At 49.2% G+C, this 21,321-nt stretch overlaps 4 non-coding genes across 4 annotated transcripts; 3 read left to right on the top strand and 1 right to left on the bottom strand.

Moving 5' to 3' along the window:
- Nucleotides 1–604: 604 nt before the first annotated feature.
- On the bottom strand, nt 605–769 carry LOC138243673 (U1 spliceosomal RNA). The gene has a single exon (XR_011192318.1). It is a non-coding gene; the product is annotated as a U1 spliceosomal RNA (small nuclear RNA).
- Nucleotides 770–9,613: 8,844 nt separating this feature from the next.
- Nucleotides 9,614–9,685, top strand: trnaf-gaa (transfer RNA phenylalanine (anticodon GAA)). Its single transcript has one exon. It is a non-coding gene; the product is annotated as a tRNA-Phe (tRNA).
- A 9,850-nt stretch (nt 9,686–19,535) lies between these two features.
- On the top strand, nt 19,536–19,608 carry trnaf-gaa (transfer RNA phenylalanine (anticodon GAA)). The gene has a single exon. It is a non-coding gene; the product is annotated as a tRNA-Phe (tRNA).
- A 109-nt stretch (nt 19,609–19,717) lies between these two features.
- trnav-aac (transfer RNA valine (anticodon AAC)) lies at nt 19,718–19,790 on the top strand. The gene has a single exon. It is a non-coding gene; the product is annotated as a tRNA-Val (tRNA).
- The last annotated feature ends 1,531 nt before the right edge of the window (nt 19,791–21,321 follow it).

A 21,321-nucleotide genomic window follows, 5' to 3' on the forward strand; every position in this document is an offset into this window, starting at 1 on the left:
AGACGGGGATTATGAGGAGACCCCGACTGATTGGTAAAGGGGAACACTAACACCAGAGTGACACCCCCGGCATCTCTTTTTGAGAGACGCCCTGGGATTTCTTAATGGCCAAGGAGGGTCGGGACCTCGGTTTTACGGCTCCCCCGAATATCGAAGCTTGTTCTAAATCTGCAAATGAAGATGAGTCGATAAACCACTTGTTTTTCGTATAACTATACATATATTCATTTATTACTGATTTCATTCATTGAGCACGGATACAATAGAGGTACAGCCATTCACTGTTTGACATGTCTGCACTGGTACAGAACCTAGCAATCAGAAAACGGGTGAAACTGTCTTGAGAATTAGCATACAGTACCGAGGCCCCCATGACCAAATAAAGGCTAACCTCGATAATCAGCCTAAATAATGCAGACTACAGCAAAACGACTGACTTTGAAAAGGGAATGAATGTCCGGAAGGAGTAGTGTAACCAGCTTGAAATTCTTCTCCGGACCTCTAACTAAAAGAAACCGGGAACCAGCAGTGGCTTTCGAACTGGGATCCTATCGCAGCACGTGGTGTCGTAACTCTTCCGGATCTGATATTGGACCAAGCACATCAGGGGAGAGCGCGAACGCAGTCCCCCACAACCAGAAATTATGCAGTCGAGATTCCCACATTTGGGGACTTCGCAGGGGTCAGCACAGCCGGAGTGCAATGGCCGAGCCTCGCTCTGGGTTAACCGATTTTTAAGAACTTTATTTTCTTTTCACAAAAAAAATACAGGACATCACAAATTAGAAAGCTTTACATTAATATACATAGTTAAAACAGTATATATGATCACATCTCATTACATTTTGACACGGTAACAGTTACATAGCAACAATTTTCTTTTTTTCTGGTGCAAATCACATTCTTTACTTAAACATGATAATGTTTTTCACAGTCTCTTGAGATATTGACCTATGCTCTCTATTTCCCACAGATTTTCTGCTTCCTCCCTCCCTTCTCTCCACAGATCTCTGAGGTAATAGTTCTCTCGGGTGATGAACAGGGCCAGGCTACCTGCTGCCTTGACTGGGACCTCGATGCCTTTGAACAGCCCCATGTTCCTCACTCTCCACAGGGCATCTTTCCCACTGTTCACCACGGCCCAGATCCTGTCAAACACGTCAGGAGGAAGTTTGACAGGAGAGATGCCGTATATGATGAAAGCAGCGGTCAGGGTAAATTGGGGCGAGAGAGCCTGCAACCAATCTTCAAACTGTGCCCAGAAGGCCTTAGCAAAAAAGCAGGACCACAGGAGATGGGTCACAGTCTCCTCCTCGCCGCAGCCCACCCTAACGCAGCGAGGGCTGGGGGTGAGGCCCCTACGGTACAAGAAAGTTCGTACCGGTAAGCACTGGTGGACGACACTCCAGGCTAAATCTCTGTGAATGTTGCACAGAAATTTAGAGGATGTGTGTTTCCACACCTTCCTTGTTTGGGCTGATGTTAAAATGCCCACAGGGGTCTGCCTATTGTTCTGGGGTGCTACGAAATCTTCCAGTTTTTGGACGCTGACATCTCGGAGGGGAATATGGCCAATTGGGTGAGATCTTAGAAAACTTTTAACTGTCCCATAAATTGCAGGGCATGTGTCAGAGAGTGGGACGTCCAGCTTGGGTCTGACACCCCACACTCTGAACACCTCCCTACCTACCCAGAGCCTGGAAAAATAAGTCCAGGTACGCGCTGCAGGTGCTGTTGCAAAGCCTCTCAGCACAGAGGCCAGGAAAATGCACAGCAGCTTCGTAGCAATATCTGGGACAGACTTCCCCCCTGAGGGTAGCGGCCTGTACATTATTTCCCTTCTGAGTCTTTCCTGCTTCCCACCCCATAGAAATTGAAACATCAATCTCCTCAGCACCGCCACAACACGGTGTGGGATTGGGAAGGTAGAAGCCAGAAAATTCAAGACAGGCAAGAGCTCGGCTTTGATGACCAGCACCTTCCCTGTCATGGTGAGGTCTCGGTCCTTCCATTGCATCAGTTTTTTGTTTAAGATTGGCAATTTGTTCTGCCAATTTACTGTTCCCATCTCTTCTCCAAAATACACCCCCAGGACCTTAATTCTCTTCTCTTGCAGCCTGAGATCATGTCCTTCTTTTGGCTCCCTCCAGTTCTGATAAAAAATCTCACTCTTAGATGTGTTAATTTTTGCGGAGGAAGCCAAAGAGAACCGATCACAGCACTGCAGAGCTCTGCTAATTGAGGCATTGTCAGAGAGGAGCAGGGTGACGTCATCCATGTATAGAGATGTCTTTACCTCTCCTCCCCCACTTCCAGGCACTCGTATCCCATTAATGGCCTGATCCTGGCGCAAGGCACAGGCTAAGGGCTCCATAGCCAAAACGAATAACAAGGGGGATAATGGGCAGCCCTGCCTCACCCCTGAACAGACTTCAAAGGTGCGTGATCTATTGCCATTAACCATGACTCTGCTGTTGCTACCTGTGTACAGCAGGTTAATCCACTTTCTCATGATGGGGCCAAACTTCATGTGCTCAAGTACCGATGTTAAGTACTGCCGGTTTAGGCGGTCAAAGGCCTTTTCTAGGTCTACACCTAAAATGCACAGAGGGAGGGAGCGATCCTCAGAGTACAGACAGACATCCCTCAACAAGGCCAGGTTGTCGCTCATCAGGCGTCCTGCTATCCCACAAGTCTGTTCTTTCCCTACCAGTGAGGCCACTACATTTTGTAGGCGCAGGAAAAGGGCTTTGGACAGGATCTTAGTGTCCACGCCTAACAGGCTGAGGGGTCTCCAGTTCTTTATGTCATTTTTTGCTCCTTTCTTAAACAAGAGAGAGATAGTGCCTTCTCTTAAGGAGTCAGGCAGCAATTCTGTCTTGTAGCTTTCCTCGAATAGGAGCAGTAGCGGATCCTGAAGCAGATCCCAAAAGGTGCAATAAAAGTCTTTAGGGAGCCCGTCAGCACCCGGAGTTTTCCCCTTCTGTAAGCTCTCCATAGCCTGTCTCAGCTCTTCTACTGTCAAATCCCTCTCAAGTACTTCCCTATCTTCTTCACTCAAAATGTTTTCTAGCTTTGAGGTAAAAAAATGAATATCTTCATCCTTTACCTCTGTAGAGCTGTACAGTCTTGAGTAGAAGGCCTCGGTGCAGGAGAGGATAGCACTCGGCTCTGTTCTCTCTCGTCCCTCCTCATCAACTACACTTTCCATGACAGACTTGGAGCCTACCACTTTACTGAAAAAGAAGCGAGTACACTTCTCATTTTCTTCCAAGAACTGCACTCTGCTTCTTAACAGCACTCCTCGACTACTTTCTTCGGCTATGCTCCGGATGTCCTTTTTTAAAAGGGCGATATCCTCGAGCACATCGAAGCCACTGTGCAGCATCGTGTAGAGACGCTGCAGCTGCCTCTGTTTCCTGGCTAGCACTCCTCTCCGTCTGGCAGCAGCCTTCCTTCCCTCAGCCATGAAAAAGGCCTTTGTCCTCACCTTCACCTCCTCCCACCACTCTCCTACTGACCCATACAGACACTGCAAGGACAGCCACTGTGATAGTTTCTCCTTGTAGCGGGATACTACCCCCTCGTTCTCTAGCAGCTTTGTGTTGAGTTTCCAGAGGCCTGGGCCAAAGACAGTCCCGCCCTGGAGTTCCACTCTACACCCTAAAGCCTGATGATCTGAGAAGAAGACAGGCTGAAGAGTGACCCCAACAACTTTCACTCTCTCTGAGACAAAGCAATAGTCAATTCTGGAGCTGCTATTCCTCCCTGACCATGTATATCCTGCTGTTGTGGGATATATACATCTATATGTGTCTGAGAGTTTAAAGTCTTGAACTAAGTTTTGCAGGGCCAGTGAGCTGGAATCCAATTTTATCGGCGAGCTAGACTGCCTGTCTGTGTGCTCTAAGATACAATTAAAATCCCCTCCCACTATCACGTCTGTGCTGCATAACAATAGGGGGGAGAGTGCCTTGAGTAGCTCCACCCTTCCTCCTACGTCAGTAGGGCAATACACATTGATTAGACGCAGGTTAACGGTCCCCCATTCCACATCCACACACAGCAACCTGCCATCTATGACCCTCTGAATACTTTTCAATTTGAATGCCCATCCTTTGAAAAGAATGGCCACGCCAGAGGCTCTGTTGTTATTGTCCCCTGACCAAACAGAAGGCCCTTTATCCCACCTATCTTCAAAACTTTTATACCTCTCTTGATAGGCTAAAGCACACTCCTGCAACATCAACACATCTCCCTCTCTCTGCTGGAGGTAATCAAAGACAGACTGGCATTTAACTCTGTCATTGATACCTCTTGTGTTAAGAGAAATTATGTTAAGAGCCATATTACATAAGAAAGTGGAACCAGTCTTTACAAAACACATTTCTCTTCGGTCTCACCTGTTACCTTTTTCTTTTTCTTTTTCTTCTTACCAATTTCCTGCCAGCCATCCTCTGAATGAGCCTTCATCAGGGTGGCAGCAGTAATAGCGTTTACAGAGTCCATTTCAAGGAAGGGGGTAGAGGGAGGGGTGGAGAGGTTCCAGCTGTCCCCATCGCCATGCTCTCCTTCCTCCTCGCTCGGGGAGAAAACAGAGTCATTTTTTCTTTTCCTCAAGTCCAGCTCCTGGGAGCACTGAGGGGAAAGGGGTGCAGCCAATGCACCAGTCTCCTCTTCCCCCTCACCCACCAGCTGCTGCAGATCCTCCGTGATGGACTGGATGGAGGAGAGGAGGGCATCTGTAGCACTTGCAGAGTCTGAGAAAAGCAGCTCCGCTGAATCCTGGGTATCCTCGCTGGACCCGCTCCACCGGGGGGCCCCACACTGGCCCTCGTTCTGAGGAGCAGGAGTGGGGGAGGGGTCCTCGCTATTCTCTGGGTTTTCAAACCCTCGTGCTTGTCTGGTGCAGTCTGCGGTTGTGGGGGCGTAGTGGATTTCTCTTCCACCGGCCCCAGAGCCACAGCAGGACTGATCCTGGCTGGAGGCTGAGAGTCTTTGTCCAACAAGGGTTCTTTGTTTGACTTGTTATTTGCTTTGGATTTTCGGGCCGGTTTGGCTGAAACAAGCACTGCCTCATCCTTTCTCATTTTGAGTTTATTGGCGTAGGCGTGAGGGCAGTTCTTAAAAACGTGTCCTTCCGAGCCACATAAATTGCAATTTGGCAGCATTGAACAGTCAGAGGATAAATGTCCCTGTTTGCCACAGGTCTTGCAGCATTTCACAGTGCAGGACAATGCCAGGTGTCCCGCAGCACCACAGCGCCGACACACCTTTGGTTGTCCCACATAAAAAACATAGCCATTGCAGGTGCCCAGCCGGATTGTAGAGGGCAGGTGCCTTAAGCCTCCATTTACATTGTCCGGTAGCAAACGAACCTCGAATTTCCTTGCCTCCTGTTTTTATACTGTCAACATCTCTAACCTCAGTTCCGTGGTGGACGGTGCAGTACTGGTTAAGCCAGGTTTGAATGTCCTCCGTCTTTGCCAGATTCGAGAACATAACAACATGCACCATTTTCCTCTCTCTCTCTGTGTCAGAGGCTGCAAGTTGATCTTCTCAAGTGCAGGAACTTTCCCTCTTCTTGCCTCAAACACATCCACACATTGTTCAAACAGAGGATAGGTAGCAAATACAACCTCAAATGCTTTCTGACCTGGGAGAGCGAAGATGAAATCAAAGTGCTGAGGTTAAAAGCCAAGTTCCTTCTGCAACACTTTTCTGCTAAACTGCATACGATCCATGAAGAGGTCATCCAAAAGCTCAAAACGCACAGCTTTATGTAGAGAGTGGAGGGGAGGGTTTTAGGGCCATAAGACACTGCTTTATGCAGAGAGTGGCGGGAGTGGGATGTCAGGCCCTGACGATACTACTTTACGTAGACAGTGGCGGGGGTGGGATGTCAGGGCCTGACAACACTGCTTTATTCAAAGAGTGGAGGGGTGGGTGTCAGGGCTATATGACAGTGCTTAATGCAGAGAGTGGAGGGTTGGGTGTCAGGGCTATACGACAGTGCTTTCCGCAGAGAGTGGTGGGGGTGTGATGTCAGGGCCATACGACACTTCTTTACGCAGGGAGTGGCAGGGGTGGGATGTCAGGGCCTGACGATACTTATTTACGCAGAGAGTGGCAGGGGTGGGATGTCAGGGCCTGAAGATACTGCTTTTCGCAGAGAGAGGAGGAGGTGGGATACGACCTCTCAGTGGGGCCAGCAGGGGGCACTCACCCTGCGGTCTGTGTGGGTCTTAATGCCCCAGTGTAGTGACGGGCGACACGATCTGGCCCACCAGCGACAAGCAGGTTACCAGATCTAGACAAAGGGGGCAACTCTTAGTCGTATGAGCTTAGTCACACATTGCAGCGATTAAAAAAACAAAACAAACATTATGTCTGTTACTAACGACTTTTTTTTCCTACATTGAAAGTCTCTTTCCCGGGTGATTTTCTAGCGCGACTGGGGCTCTTCATTTCTCCTCGGTGTCTCATCGCGGGCGGATTTGAAACAGACCACAGAAGGTGGTCACACACTATATTATTATTGAGAGACAGGCTCACTGTACCTCAGACTGGGACAGTAGATCACACTGTATTATTATTATTAAGATTATTGAGAGTCTGGCTCACTGTTCCCCAGGCTGGGACAGGAGATCCCACACTGTATTATTATTATTGAGAGACAGGCTTACTCTCTGTTCCTCAAGCTGAGACAGGACATCACATACTGTATTATTATTGATTGACAGGCTCACTGTTCCTCAGGCTGGGACAGGAGATCACACACTGTATTATTATTATTGAGAGACAAGCTCACTGTCTGTTCCTCAGGCTGGGACAGAGGATCACACACTGTATTATTATTATTTAGAGACAGGCTCACTGTCTGTTCCTCAGAGTTGGACAGGAGATCCCACACTGAATTATTATTATAGAGAGACTGGCTCACTGTATGTTCTCCAGGCTGGGTCAGGAGCTCACACAGTATTATTATAATTATTGAGAGACAGTCTCACTGTCTGTTCCTCAGTCTGGGACAGGAGATCACACACTGTATTATTATTATTGAGAGACAGGCTCACTGTCTGTTCCTCAGGCTGGGACAGAGGATCACACACTGTATTATTATTGAGAGACAGGCTCACTCTCTGTTCCTCAGGCTGGGACAGGAGATCACACATTGGCTTGTTATTGAGAGGCAGGCTCACTGTCTGTTCCTCAGGCTGGGACAGGAGATCACACACTGTATTATTATTATTGAGAGACAGGCTCACTGTCTGTTTCTCAGGCTGGGACAGGAGATCACACACTGTATTATTATTATTGACAGATAGGCTGACTGTCTGTTCCTCAGAATGGGACAGGAGATCACACACTGTATTACTATTATTGACAGATAGGCTCACTGTGTCTTCGCTTGGGCTTGAACAGGAGATCACACACTGGATTATTATTATTGAGAGAGGCTCACAGTCTGTTCCTCAGGCTGAGACAGGAAATCACACACTATTATTGTTGAGAGACAGGCTCACAGTCTGTTCCTCAGAGTTGGACAGGAGATCCCACACTGAATTATTATTATAGAGAGACTGGCTCACTGTATGTTCTCCAGGCTGGGTCAGGAGCTCACACAGTATTATTATAATTATTGAGAGACAGTCTCACTGTCTGTTCCTCAGTCTGGGACAGGAGATCACACACTGTATTATTATTATTGAGAGACAGGCTCACTGTCTGTTCCTCAGGCTGGGACAGAGGATCACACACTGTATTATTATTGAGAGACAGGCTCACTCTCTGTTCCTCAGGCTGGGACACTAACGAGATCACACATTGGCTTGTTATTGAGAGGCAGGCTCACTGTCTGTTTCTCAGGCTGGGACAGGAGATCACACACTGTATTATTATTATTGACAGATAGGCTGACTGTCTGTTCCTCAGAATGGGACAGGAGATCACACACTGTATTACTATTATTGACAGATAGGCTCACTGTGTCTTCGCTTGGGCTTGAACAGGAGATCACACACTGGATTATTATTATTGAGAGAGGCTCACAGTCTGTTCCTCAGGCTGAGACAGGAAATCACACACTATTATTATTGAGAGACAGGCTCACAGTCTGTTCCTCAGGCTGGGACAGGAAATCACACACTCTATTATTATTATTGAGAGACTGGCTCACTCCTGTCTGTTCCTCAGGTTGGGAAAGGAGATCACACACTGTATTATTATTATTGAGAGACGGGCTCACTGTCTGTTCCTCTGACTGGGGCAGGAAATGACACACTGTATAATTAGTATTGAGAGACAGGCTCAGTGTTCCCCAGGCTGAGACAGGAGATCACACACTGTATTATTATTATTGAGTATCTGGTTCACTGTTCCCCAGGCTGGGACAGGAAATCACACACTGTATTATTATTATTGAGAGACAGGCTCACTGTCTGTTCCTCAGGCTGGGGCAGGGTATCACACACTGTATTATTAGTATTGAGAGACAGCCTCAGTGTTCCCCAGGCTTGGACAGGAGATCACACACTGTATTATTAGTATTGAGATACAGACTCACTGTCTGTTCCTCCTGCTGGGACTGGAGATCACACACTGTTCTATTATTACTGAGGGACATGCTCACTGTTTGTCCTTCAGACTGGGACAGGACATTCCACACTAGGTTATCATTATTGAGAGACAGGCTCGCTGTCTGTTCCTCAGGCTAGTACAGGAGATCATGCACTGTATTATTATTATTTAGATACAGGCTCACTGTGTGTTCCTCTGGCTGGGACAGTAGATCACACTGTATTATAATTATTGAGAGGCTGACTCACTGTTTCCCAGGCTGGGACAGGAGATCATACACTGTATGATTATTGAGAGACAGGCTCGCTGTCTGCTCCTCAGGCTGGGACAGGATATCACACACTGTTGTAGTGTTCTCTCACGAGGCACCAGTTCTGTAGGGGTTTGGGCATTTACTGGGACAATTATTTTTGTGGCAGTAAATCACAAAATTGATTATTTTAATGGTCTTAGAATCCAACCATGCGACATAACTCAAACAACGCACACACAGGTACTAATACACGAGGATACATTTGTTAATATATAGAATATGCATGCAAACCTAACAGATCTTATCGTAAGGGTTATCAGAATACAAAAGATATACATTCATTCAGTTACAAAGAGTTACACATATCAAGAGGACATAAGTATATCATTCATTTAGACCGTTTCGTAATTGAACTTGTTTACAACTTCTACATGAGATACTCAAAACAAGAACATAACCCTTAGGAATTAAATTGATATCAACTGGTTGGGAGCAGTAATGCAATAAGGTTGAATACTCACTGCCGGTGGGGCCCTTTTCTCACCGTTTCCGTAGTGCAGCGGTTATCACGTTCGCCTCACACGCAAAAAATCCCCGGTTCGAAACCGGACGGGAACAGCCTCTTTTTGTACGCTCCTGTACTTCACAGAGGTCTTGAGCGACCGGTCATTTGTTCCTTTCCTTCTCAGTGACGTTCCTGCAACACTCTCCCGCTCCTCTTGGTGCGCTCATGCCGCAACACAGGAAGGCTGGAGCAGGTGGCTGTGGGCTTTGCGCACCGCCGAAAAAGCTCAGTTGGGAGAGCGTTAGACTGAAGATCTAAAGGTCCCTGGTTCGATTCGGGTTTCGGCATTTTGTTTCATCGCGCCCTTTGTTCCTCTCTCCAGCGCCCCCTGCCTAAAGTGACGCGTCCCTTTCTCAGCCCGAAACGCAAGCGAGACACCAGCAGCGGTCCCTGCAGGTCTCCTTAGTGTAGAGGCTATCACGTTCACCTAACACGCGAAAGGTCCCCGGTTCGAGACCGGGCGGAAACCGCCTCGTTTTGCACGCTCCCGTACATCACAGAGGTATTGAGCGACCGGTCATTTGTTCCCAATGTATTTCCGGTGCCTTCGTGCACTCTTGTACCAAACGCACGTTCCTTCTGTACGCGGAGCCGATCATTTGCAATTGAGCTGTGCAGACAGACCAGGACGAGCTCTGTCGGCTCAAAAGCAGCGCAGGACCTGCAAGAACAACAGAAAGATTAGCATCCAGCGGGGGCTTCTTAGTGAGCCCAAGATCTCATCAAAAATCGGCTAAAGCAACAGGGCTGGGCGCATTGTTCCATTTTCCAACCACTCTCGGTGTAAACAAGTCCCTCCTGGTCTCTGCTTGAATTGCACTTTCCTGCGTTTGCTTTGGTGTAACTGGCTTCCCCTGCATGGGCGATTGTGAAGAAGATCCTTAGTAAGTCATTGAAGAAAACCGAGAAGAGGTCGGAGTGGCCTCTGTTGTTCATCAATGATCCAGTCAGGCAGTACTCCTGTGTAAAGTGCCGTTCGTTCACATCGATTGGCTTTTTTTTGCCTTCATTCGTGCAAGTAGTAAAAGCAGACGCCCCTTTAGGGAGCCCGTCAGCACCCGGAGTTTTCCCCTTCTGTAAGCTCTCCATAGCCTCTCAGCTCTTCTACTGTCAAATCCCCCTCAAGTACTTCCCTATCTTCTTCACTCAAAAGGTTTTCTAGCTTTGAGGTAAAAAAATGAATTTCTTCATCCTTTACCTCTGTAGAGCTGTACAGTCTTGAGTAGAAGTGTCACGCCCTCTGCAGCCAGTGGGCGGTATTCTCTGTCCTGTCCCTAGTTTCTGGTCTGCTGTCCTTCCTGTCCCTCTCTTTCCCTTAGGCTATATATTTCGGGGTCTTGCGCTCTGTCCTCGCTCAGCACTGACGTTCGGATGTCCTGAGACCCGCCTAGCACCAGGGTGCCCCACGTCCGCTCCCTGAGGGCACAGGTTTCTATACGGCATTCCTGAACTCTTTGCACTAATGAGCCCGGGCCTTTTTCCCGTCTCGCCGCTACGCATATGGGTCTTTTTCCGCCCTCCTGCTCCCCACGGTTAGTCCCCTTGGACGTCCGTGACAAGAAGGCCTCGATGCAGGACTGTCCTGACTGGAGGAGCTCACCCAGCTGTGTCTGGAGAGAAGCCAGGGTATCGGCTTCAACCACAGGGCTGGGCAGCTTGTTCCCCACCCCCACCACTCTCTGTGTAGAGGTGCACCTCCTCTCAATATCTTTTTACAGCACGATCACACCCATAAGAGTTGAGTAACGGTAAAAAAAACAACGTATTTCTCCACTTATTTTGTTATTTCTCGCCAGCAGCACTTTTGACTGACTTACCGATTTCATGGGGATACTGAAGAGCGATTTTGAAGCTGAAACTAACGATCTAAGTCGAAGTAACTTTATTGGAAGAAACACGTGTTCAGAAAAGACTATATAGCGCTTTCCTCCTCTTCTCTCTTCACTCCTCTGAGCTCACGGGGCTCCGGCGCCGCCACCCGCTAGAATCCGCCGCTCTGTGACGTCTGGCGGCTCATTGTGACGCCTCCGTGACGTCGCCCCCGACGCGCTCACGGCTCGGCCGCGAAACAAAAATGGCCGACATTTTTCATGGTTGTTGTTTTTTTTTGGGTGGACATTTTATGTTTCCAACTCTCGGCGGCCAGCCGGGTGTCCCTGTACGACCCCGGTAGTCTAGACAGGCAGGGGAAACGGGTCCAGGTGTTTCCGGCCCAAGGGTTACAAAAGCTGCACTTGAATTTAAAGACAAAATCACGTCGAGGGCGCATTCAGCACCCCCACGTCCAACACGGGTTTCCGTGGGGTTTGGTTCAGTGAAATTAGCACCCCCCCTACCCCCAAGTCAAAGAAAGACCAACCTCCACCCCCCTCTAGCGGCCAAGGGCGGAAATTTCGGGCCACGCCACGTCCAAAAAACACAGGTTCCCCCCCTGTCCTGCGGGGAAAAGAAACGCCATTTTCTTTTCCGAGCGCTGCGTGGGACCTCACGACCCCCCCCCCCAAAAAAAAAAAACCGGGCTTCGCAGGCGAGGAAAACCAGGCACGTCGACCTCTCTACAACACCACCCGGCTGTTTCTGTTTCAAACCGTGGGAAAAAAATAAATACAATTTCGCCCCTCACCGACCGCTGCGCAAAAAAACACAACTTCACGCTACAGAAACGGCCTGTGTGAGGGGGGGCACGGGAATAAAATAAAACCTGCGTGTTTTCGGCAGAGTAAGCTCAGCGGGGAAACTCCCTGAATCTCGGGGTTGCTTCTTGAACCCCGAAAACGACCTTTTTTCTCTCTCTCGTTTTCTTGGTGTCTGGGACGTTCACGAACTCCGCAGCGTCGGTGCGATTCCCAGCGGGACTTGAAAAAGAACATTTATATTTATCAACCTACTAGTAATACTGGGTGGATGTCACGTTCCCCAAAGTTCAGTGCCTCTCTCTAATAAAGTAGAAATGCGACATTAAACTCCATTCGAAACGGGAGAAATCACCAGGACACGATAAATCTTGCTCCGGACGATGGGAGAAGACCTGTACCTTCACGAGTCCGGGTTGTGAAAACTTCTTCTGACAGTTCAAAACGTTTCGAAGAGACTACAGCGCTACCCTGTTTTCCATTTCTATCGTGTATTATTATACAGTCATAAGTATCTGTCCTGATCACAGAGTCCCCCTCTCACTGCCAGGACAGGAGCCCAGTGCAGCACGAATAATAATAATAATTAATAAGTCTGGACTCTCCACTCAGAGCTCTTCCCAGGTCAGGGGGATCCCCTCCAGCCCCCCCAGTGTGCAGCCCCCACCTGGATGATGCTCCAGTCCGCTCAGCACACAGCAGCTCTCAGTGGGGAGGAGAGCAGAGGGATGGAGCCAGTTCAGAGAGGGGGGTGATAAGGAGGCCATGATGGGTCAAGACCAGGGGGGGAATCAGGCCAGGATAGTGGGGTAACACCCCTACTCTTCTCCAGAGACACCCTGGGATTGTTAATGAGCACAGAGAGTCAGGACCTCGGTTTGACGTCTCATCCGAAGGACGGAGCCCGTTTACAGTCCAGTGTCCCCCCTCACTATACTGGGGCATCAGGACCCACACAGACCGCAGGGTGAGAGCGCCCCCTGCTGGCCCCACTCACACTTCTCCCAGCAGCAACTTTGGGGGGGGGGGGGAACCAAAAGCTAAACAGATTTTTTTTAAAAAAATTTTATTGATGCTTAACAAAAGAACAAAAATTACAAGCTTCAGTCCAGACTGGGGTCTGGGGTCCCTCAGCTTCAGTCCAGTCCAGTTTGGGGCCCCTCAGCTTCAGTCCAGTCCAGTCTGGGGCCCCTCAGCTCCAGTGCAGTCCAGACTGGGGTCCCTCAGCTTCGGTCCAGCACAGATTGGGGTCCCTCAGCTTCTGTGCAGCACAGACTGGGTTCCCTCAGCTTCGGTCCAGCACAGTCTGGTGTCCCTCAGCTTCGGCCTAGCACAGACTGGGGTCCCTCAGCTTCAGTCCAGACTGGGGCCCTCAGCTTCGGTCCAGCACAGTCTGGGGTCCCTCAGCTCCAGTCCAGTCCAGTCTGGTGTCTCTCAGCTCCGGTCCAGTCCAGTCTGGGGCCCCTCAGCTCCAGTCCAGTCCAGTCTGGTGTCTCTCAGCTCCGGTGCAGTCCAGTCTGGTGTCTCTCAGCTCCGGTCCAGTCCAGTCTGGTGTCCCTAGGCTCCAGTCCAGTCCAGTCTGGTGTCCCTCAGCTCCTGTCCAGTCCAGTCTGGGGCCCCTCAGCTTCAGTGCAGTCCAGTCTGGCGTCCCTCAGCTCCAGTCCAGTCCAGTCCAGTCCAGTCCAGATCTTAGCAGGCACAGAACCAGGAAAGGAACCTGGAAAGAATATAGTTATTGCAGGTGTGAGGGACACAGACACAGACGTCACCATGACATCAAACAGCAAGAGGAGACTCCTCCTTGAATCACAGACACGACCGGGCGGCGCCCCCCTGTCTGCTCACTTGCACCTCCTCTTCCTCTTCTTGTCCTTCCCGGCAGCCTGCTCCTCCTCTCCCTCGCTCTTCCTCTCCTGACCCACGGTCTCCGCCTTCTCCATCGGCTCGTCCTGATCATCTGTCTCCACCGACACGCAGCTCAGGGAGTTTAAAAAGACGCACCAGCGCTTCTGAAGCAGAGACAGGAGAGTCACGTTAAGAGTCGGACTGGACACTCCAGGACATGAACACTGCACTGAGAGAGAGAGGGGTTCATACAGACACATGACTGGACACTCCAGTACATGAACACTGCACTGAGAGAGAGAGGGGTTCATACAGACACACTGACTGGACACTGCAGTACATGAACACTGCACTGAGAGAGAGAGGGGTTCATACAGACACACTGACTGGACACTGGACAGGAGTAAAGAGAGGATCAGAGCATTACCCACCTTCTTTTTCTTCTGTCTCACAGGAGGTGGTGATTGGACCTCCTCCAGCTGGAGTCCGAGGAGGGAGAGAGGGGGCAGGAGAGGGACAGCACAGGGAGAGAAAGAGAGAGACAGGTGAGTCAAGTGTCCCAAGAGCACAGAGACTCTGCTGAGATCACACTCGCAGTGAGTGACACCGACACTAACCAGCCTCAGGACAGCACTGCTAGAGCACCACAACCCAGACTCAACCACATCACAGCACAGATCAAACAGCAATATCTCACACACTGGGACACACACACACAAACACAACATAAACTGGAATGCTACAGAACCTTAAACAGACAATACACACTAGCTGAATATTTGACCAAAATAAAAAATAACAAACAGAAACAGACCCTGACGAAGTACAGGCTCAGTGACCACAACCTGGCCATAGAAACTGGGCGACACAGGCAGACCTGGCTGCCCAGAGAGGACAGGCTGTGCTCCCACTGCCAGCGGGGAGAAATAGAGACAGAGGTGCACTTCCTACTGCACTTTGACAGATACTCTGGGATTAGAGAAACATTCTTCCCGAAATTCAGAAATCTAATCCCAGAGTTCCCACACCTGCCAGAATCACAACGGGTCCCAATCCTACTGGGAGAGGGAGGAGGGAACTCAGTTGATCTGGCAGCCCAGTATGTGATCTCCTGTCACAGCCTGAGGAACAGTGAGTCTGTCTCCCAATAATGCTGTCAATATTTTATAATATGTCTTTGTTGTAAATGTCTGTAACATGTCTGCTTTACACAGAGAGTGGTGGGGGTGGGATGTCAGGGCCATATGACACTGCTTTACACAGAGAGTGGCGGGGCTAGGATGTCAGGGCCATATGACACTGCTTTACACAGAGAGTGGTGGGGGTGGGATGTCAGGGCTTGACGACACTGCTTTATGCAGAGAGTGGAGGGGTGGGATGTCAGGGCCATACGACACTTCTTTAAGCAGGGAGTGGCAGGGGTGGGATGTCAGGGCCTGACGATACTACTTTACACAGTTAGTGGTGGGGGTGGGATGTCAGGGCCATACGACACTTCTTTACGCAGAGAGTGGCAGGGCTTGACGACACTGCTTTATGCAAAAAATGGAGGGGTGGGTGTCAGGGCTTTATGACAGTGCTTTCCGCAGAGAGTGGTGGGGGTGTGATGTCAGGGCCATACAGCAGTGCTTTACACAGAGAATGGTGGGGGTGGGATATCAGGGCCTGACAACACAGCTTAACGCAGAGTGTGGAGGGGTGGGTGTCAGGGTTATACGGCAGTGCTTTACGCAGAGAGTGGTGGGGGTGTGATGTCAGGGCCATACGACAGTGCTTTACACAGAGAGTGGCAGGGGAGGGATGTCAGGGCTTGACAACACTGCTTTATGTAGAGAGTGGAGGGGAGGGTTTCAGGGCCATAAGACACTGCTTTATGCAGAGAGAGGCAGGAGTGGGATGTCAGGCCCTGACGATACTACTTTACGTAGACAGTGGCGGGGGTGGGATGTCAGGGCCTGACAACACTGCTTTATTCAAAGAGTGGAGGGGTGGGTGTCAGGGCTATATGACAGTGCTTAATGCAGAGAGTGGAGGGTTGGGTGCCCGGGCTATACGACAGTGCTTTCAGCAGAGAGTGGTGGGGGTGTGATGTCAGGGCCATACGACACTTCTTTACGCAGGGAGTGGCAGGGGTGGGATGTCAGGGCCTGACGATACTTATTTACGCAGAGAGTGGCAGGGGTGGGATGTCAGGGCCTGAAGATACTGCTTTTCGCAGAGAGTGGAGGAGGTGGGATACGACCTCTCAGTGGGGCCAGCAGGGGGCACTCATCCTGCGGTCTGTGTGGGTCTTAATGCCCCAGTGTAGTGACGGGGGACACGATCTGGCCCACCAGCGACGAGCAGGTTACCAGATCTAGACAAAGGGGGCAACTCTTAGTCGTATGAGCTTAGTCACACATTGCAGCGATTAAAAAAACAAAACAAACATTATGTCTGTTACTAACGACTTTTTTTTCCTACATTGAAAGTCTCTTTCCCGGGTGATTTTCTAGCGCGACTGGGGCTCTTCATTTCTCCTCGGTGTCTCATCGCGGGCGGATTTGAAACAGACCACAGAAGGTGGTCACACACTATATTATTATTGAGAGACAGGCTCACTGTACCTCAGACTGGGACAGTAGATCACACTGTATTATTATTATTAAGATTATTGAGAGTCTGGCTCACTGTTCCCCAGGCTGGGACAGGAGATCCCACACTGTATTATTATTATTGAGAGACAGGCTTACTCTCTGTTCCTCAAGCTGAGACAGGACATCACATACTGTATTATTATTGATTGACAGGCTCACTGTTCCTCAGGCTGGGACAGGAGATCACACACTGTATTATTATTATTGAGAGACAAGCTCACTGTCTGTTCCTCAGGCTGGGACAGAGGATCACACACTGTATTATTATTATTTAGAGACAGGCTCACTGTCTGTTCCTCAGAGTTGGACAGGAGATCCCACACTGAATTATTATTATAGAGAGACTGGCTCACTGTATGTTCTCCAGGCTGGGTCAGGAGCTCACACAGTATTATTATAATTATTGAGAGACAGTCTCACTGTCTGTTCCTCAGTCTGGGACAGGAGATCACACACTGTATTATTATTATTGAGAGACAGGCTCACTGTCTGTTCCTCAGGCTGGGACAGAGGATCACACACTGTATTATTATTGAGAGACAGGCTCACTCTCTGTTCCTCAGGCTGGGACAGGAGATCACACATTGGCTTGTTATTGAGAGGCAGGCTCACTGTCTGTTCCTCAGGCTGGGACAGGAGATCACACACTGTATTATTATTATTGAGAGACAGGCTCACTGTCTGTTTCTCAGGCTGGGACAGGAGATCACACACTGTATTATTATTATTGACAGATAGGCTGACTGTCTGTTCCTCAGAATGGGACAGGAGATCACACACTGTATTACTATTATTGACAGATAGGCTCACTGTGTCTTCGCTTGGGCTTGAACAGGAGATCACACACTGGATTATTATTATTGAGAGAGGCTCACAGTCTGTTCCTCAGGCTGAGACAGGAAATCACACACTATTATTATTGAGAGACAGGCTCACAGTCTGTTCCTCAGAGTTGGACAGGAGATCCCACACTGAATTATTATTATAGAGAGACTGGCTCACTGTATGTTCTCCAGGCTGGGTCAGGAGCTCACACAGTATTATTATAATTATTGAGAGACAGTCTCACTGTCTGTTCCTCAGTCTGGGACAGGAGATCACACACTGTATTATTATTATTGAGAGACAGGCTCACTGTCTGTTCCTCAGGCTGGGACAGAGGATCACACACTGTATTATTATTGAGAGACAGGCTCACTCTCTGTTCCTCAGGCTGGGACACTAACGAGATCACACATTGGCTTGTTATTGAGAGGCAGGCTCACTGTCTGTTTCTCAGGCTGGGACAGGAGATCACACACTGTATTATTATTATTGACAGATAGGCTGACTGTCTGTTCCTCAGAATGGGACAGGAGATCACACACTGTATTACTATTATTGACAGATAGGCTCACTGTGTCTTCGCTTGGGCTTGAACAGGAGATCACACACTGGATTATTATTATTGAGAGAGGCTCACAGTCTGTTCCTCAGGCTGAGACAGGAAATCACACACTATTATTATTGAGAGACAGGCTCACAGTCTGTTCCTCAGGCTGGGACAGGAAATCACACACTCTATTATTATTATTGAGAGACTGGCTCACTCCTGTCTGTTCCTCAGGTTGGGAAAGGAGATCACACACTGTATTATTATTATTGAGAGACGGGCTCACTGTCTGTTCCTCTGACTGGGGCAGGAAATGACACACTGTATAATTAGTATTGAGAGACAGGCTCAGTGTTCCCCAGGCTGAGACAGGAGATCACACACTGTATTATTATTATTGAGTATCTGGTTCACTGTTCCCCAGGCTGGGACAGGAAATCACACACTGTATTATTATTATTGAGAGACAGGCTCACTGTCTGTTCCTCAGGCTGGGGCAGGGTATCACACACTGTATTATTAGTATTGAGAGACAGCCTCAGTGTTCCCCAGGCTTGGACAGGAGATCACACACTGTATTATTAGTATTGAGATACAGACTCACTGTCTGTTCCTCCTGCTGGGACTGGAGATCACACACTGTTCTATTATTACTGAGGGACATGCTCACTGTTTGTCCTTCAGACTGGGACAGGACATTCCACACTAGGTTATCATTATTGAGAGACAGGCTCGCTGTCTGTTCCTCAGGCTAGTACAGGAGATCATGCACTGTATTATTATTATTTAGATACAGGCTCACTGTGTGTTCCTCTGGCTGGGACAGTAGATCACACTGTATTATAATTATTGAGAGGCTGACTCACTGTTTCCCAGGCTGGGACAGGAGATCATACACTGTATGATTATTGAGAGACAGGCTCGCTGTCTGCTCCTCAGGCTGGGACAGGATATCACACACTGTTGTAGTGTTCTCTCACGAGGCACCAGTTCTGTAGGGGTTTGGGCATTTACTGGGACAATTATTTTTGTGGCAGTAAATCACAAAATTGATTATTTTAATGGTCTTAGAATCCAACCATGCGACATAACTCAAACAACGCACACACAGGTACTAATACACGAGGATACATTTGTTAATATATAGAATATGCATGCAAACCTAACAGATCTTATCGTAAGGGTTATCAGAATACAAAAGATATACATTCATTCAGTTACAAAGAGTTACACATATCAAGAGGACATAAGTATATCATTCATTTAGACCGTTTCGTAATTGAACTTGTTTACAACTTCTACATGAGATACTCAAAACAAGAACATAACCCTTAGGAATTAAATTGATATCAACTGGTTGGGAGCAGTAATGCAATAAGGTTGAATACTCACTGCCGGTGGGTCCCTTTTCTCACCGTTTCCGTAGTGCAGCGGTTATCACGTTCGCCTCACACGCGAAAAATCCCCGGTTCGAAACCGGACGGGAACAGCCTCTTTTTGTACGCTCCTGTACTTCACAGAGGTCTTGAGCGACCGGTCATTTGTTCCTTTCCTTCTCAGTGACGTTCCTGCAACACTCTCCCGCTCCTCTTGGTGCGCTCATGCCGCAAGACAGGAAGGCTGGAGCAGGTGGCTGTGTGCTCTCTGCACCGCCGAAATAGCTCAGCTGGGAGAGTGTTAGACGGAAGTTCTGAAGGTCCCTGGTTCGATCCCGGGTTTCGGCATTTTGTTTCATCGCGCCCTTTGTTCCTCTCTCCAGCGCCACCTGCCTAAAGTGACGCGTCCCTTTCTAAGCCCGAAACGCAAGCGAGACACCAGCAGCGGTCCCTGCGGGTTTCCGTAGTGTAGCGGCTATCACGTCCGCCTAACCCGCGGATGGTCCCCGGTTCGAGACCGGGCGGAAACAGCCTCGTTTTGCACGCTCCCGTACTTCACAGAGGTCTTGAGCGACCGGTCATTTGTTCCCAATGTATTTCCGGTGCCTTCGTGCACTCTTGTACCAAACGCACGTTCCTTCTGTAAGCGGAGCTGATCATTTGCAATTGGGCTGTGCCGACAGACCAGGACGAGCTCTGTCGGCTCAAAAGCAGCGCAGGACCTGCAAGAACGACAGAAAGATTAGCATCCAGTGGGGGCCTCTTAGTGAGCCCAAGAGCTCATCAAGAATCGGCTCCAGCAACAGGGCTGGGCGCATTGTTCCATTCTCCACCCACTCTCGGTGTAAACAAGTCCCTCCTGGTCTCTGCTTGAAATGCACTTTCATGCGTTTGCTTTGGTGTAACTGGCTTCCCCTGCATGGGCGAATGTGAAGAAGATCCTTAGTAAGTCATTGAAGAAAACCGAGAAGAGGTCGGAGTGGCCTCTGTTGTTCATCAACGATCCAGTCAGGCAGTACTCCTCTGTAAAGTGCCGTTCGTTCACATCGATTGGCTTTTTTTTTGCCTTCATTCGTGCAAGTAGTAAAAGCAGAAACCCCTTTAGCCTGTCAGCACCCGGAGTTTTCCCCTTCTGAAGCTCTCCATAGCCTCTCAGCTCTTCTACTGTCAAATCCCCCTCAAGTACTTCCCTATCTTCTTCACTCAAAACATTTTCTAGCTTTGAGGTAAAAAAATGAATTTCTTCATCCTTTACCTCTGTAGAGTTGTACAGTCTTGAGTAGAAGTGTCACGCCCTCTGCAGCCAGAGGGCGGTATTCTCTGTCCTGTCCCTAGTTTCTGGTCTGCTGTCCTTCCTGTCCCTCTCTTTCCCTTGGGCTATATATTTCCGGGTCTTGCACTCTGTCCTCGCTCAGCACTGACGTTCGGATGTCCTGAGACCCGCCTAGCACCAGGGTGCCCCACGTCCGCTCCCTGAGGGCACAGGTTTCTATACGGCATTCCTGAACTCTTTGCACTAATGAGCCCGGGCCTTTTTCCCGTCTCGCCGCTACGCATATGGGTCTTTTTCCGCCCTCCTGCTCCCCACGGTTAGTCCCCTTGGACGTCCGTGACAAGAAGGCCTCGATGCAGGAGAGGATAGCACTCAGCTCTGTACTCTCTCTTCCCTCCTCATCAACTACACTTTCCATGACAGACTTGGAGCCTACCACTTTCCTGAAAAAGAAGCGAGTACACTTCTCATTTTCTTCCAAGAACTGCACTCTGCTTCTTAACAGCACTCCTCGACTGCTTTCTTCGGCTATGCTCCGGATGTCCTTTTTTAAAAGGGTGATATCCTCGAGCACATCGAAGCCACTGTGCAGCATCGTGTAGAGACGCTGCAGCTGCCTCTGTTTCCTGGCTAGCACTGCTCTCCGTCTGGCAGCAGCCTTCCTTCCCTCAGCCATGAAAAAGGCCTTTGTCCTCACCTTCACCTCCTCCCACCACTCTCCTACTGACCCGTACAGACACTGCAAGGACAGCCACTGTGATAGTTTCTCCTTGTAGCAGGATAGTACC

Source organism: Lepisosteus oculatus, chromosome 14 (assembly GCF_040954835.1).
Source record: "Lepisosteus oculatus isolate fLepOcu1 chromosome 14, fLepOcu1.hap2, whole genome shotgun sequence".
NCBI lineage: Eukaryota > Metazoa > Chordata > Actinopteri > Semionotiformes > Lepisosteidae > Lepisosteus > Lepisosteus oculatus.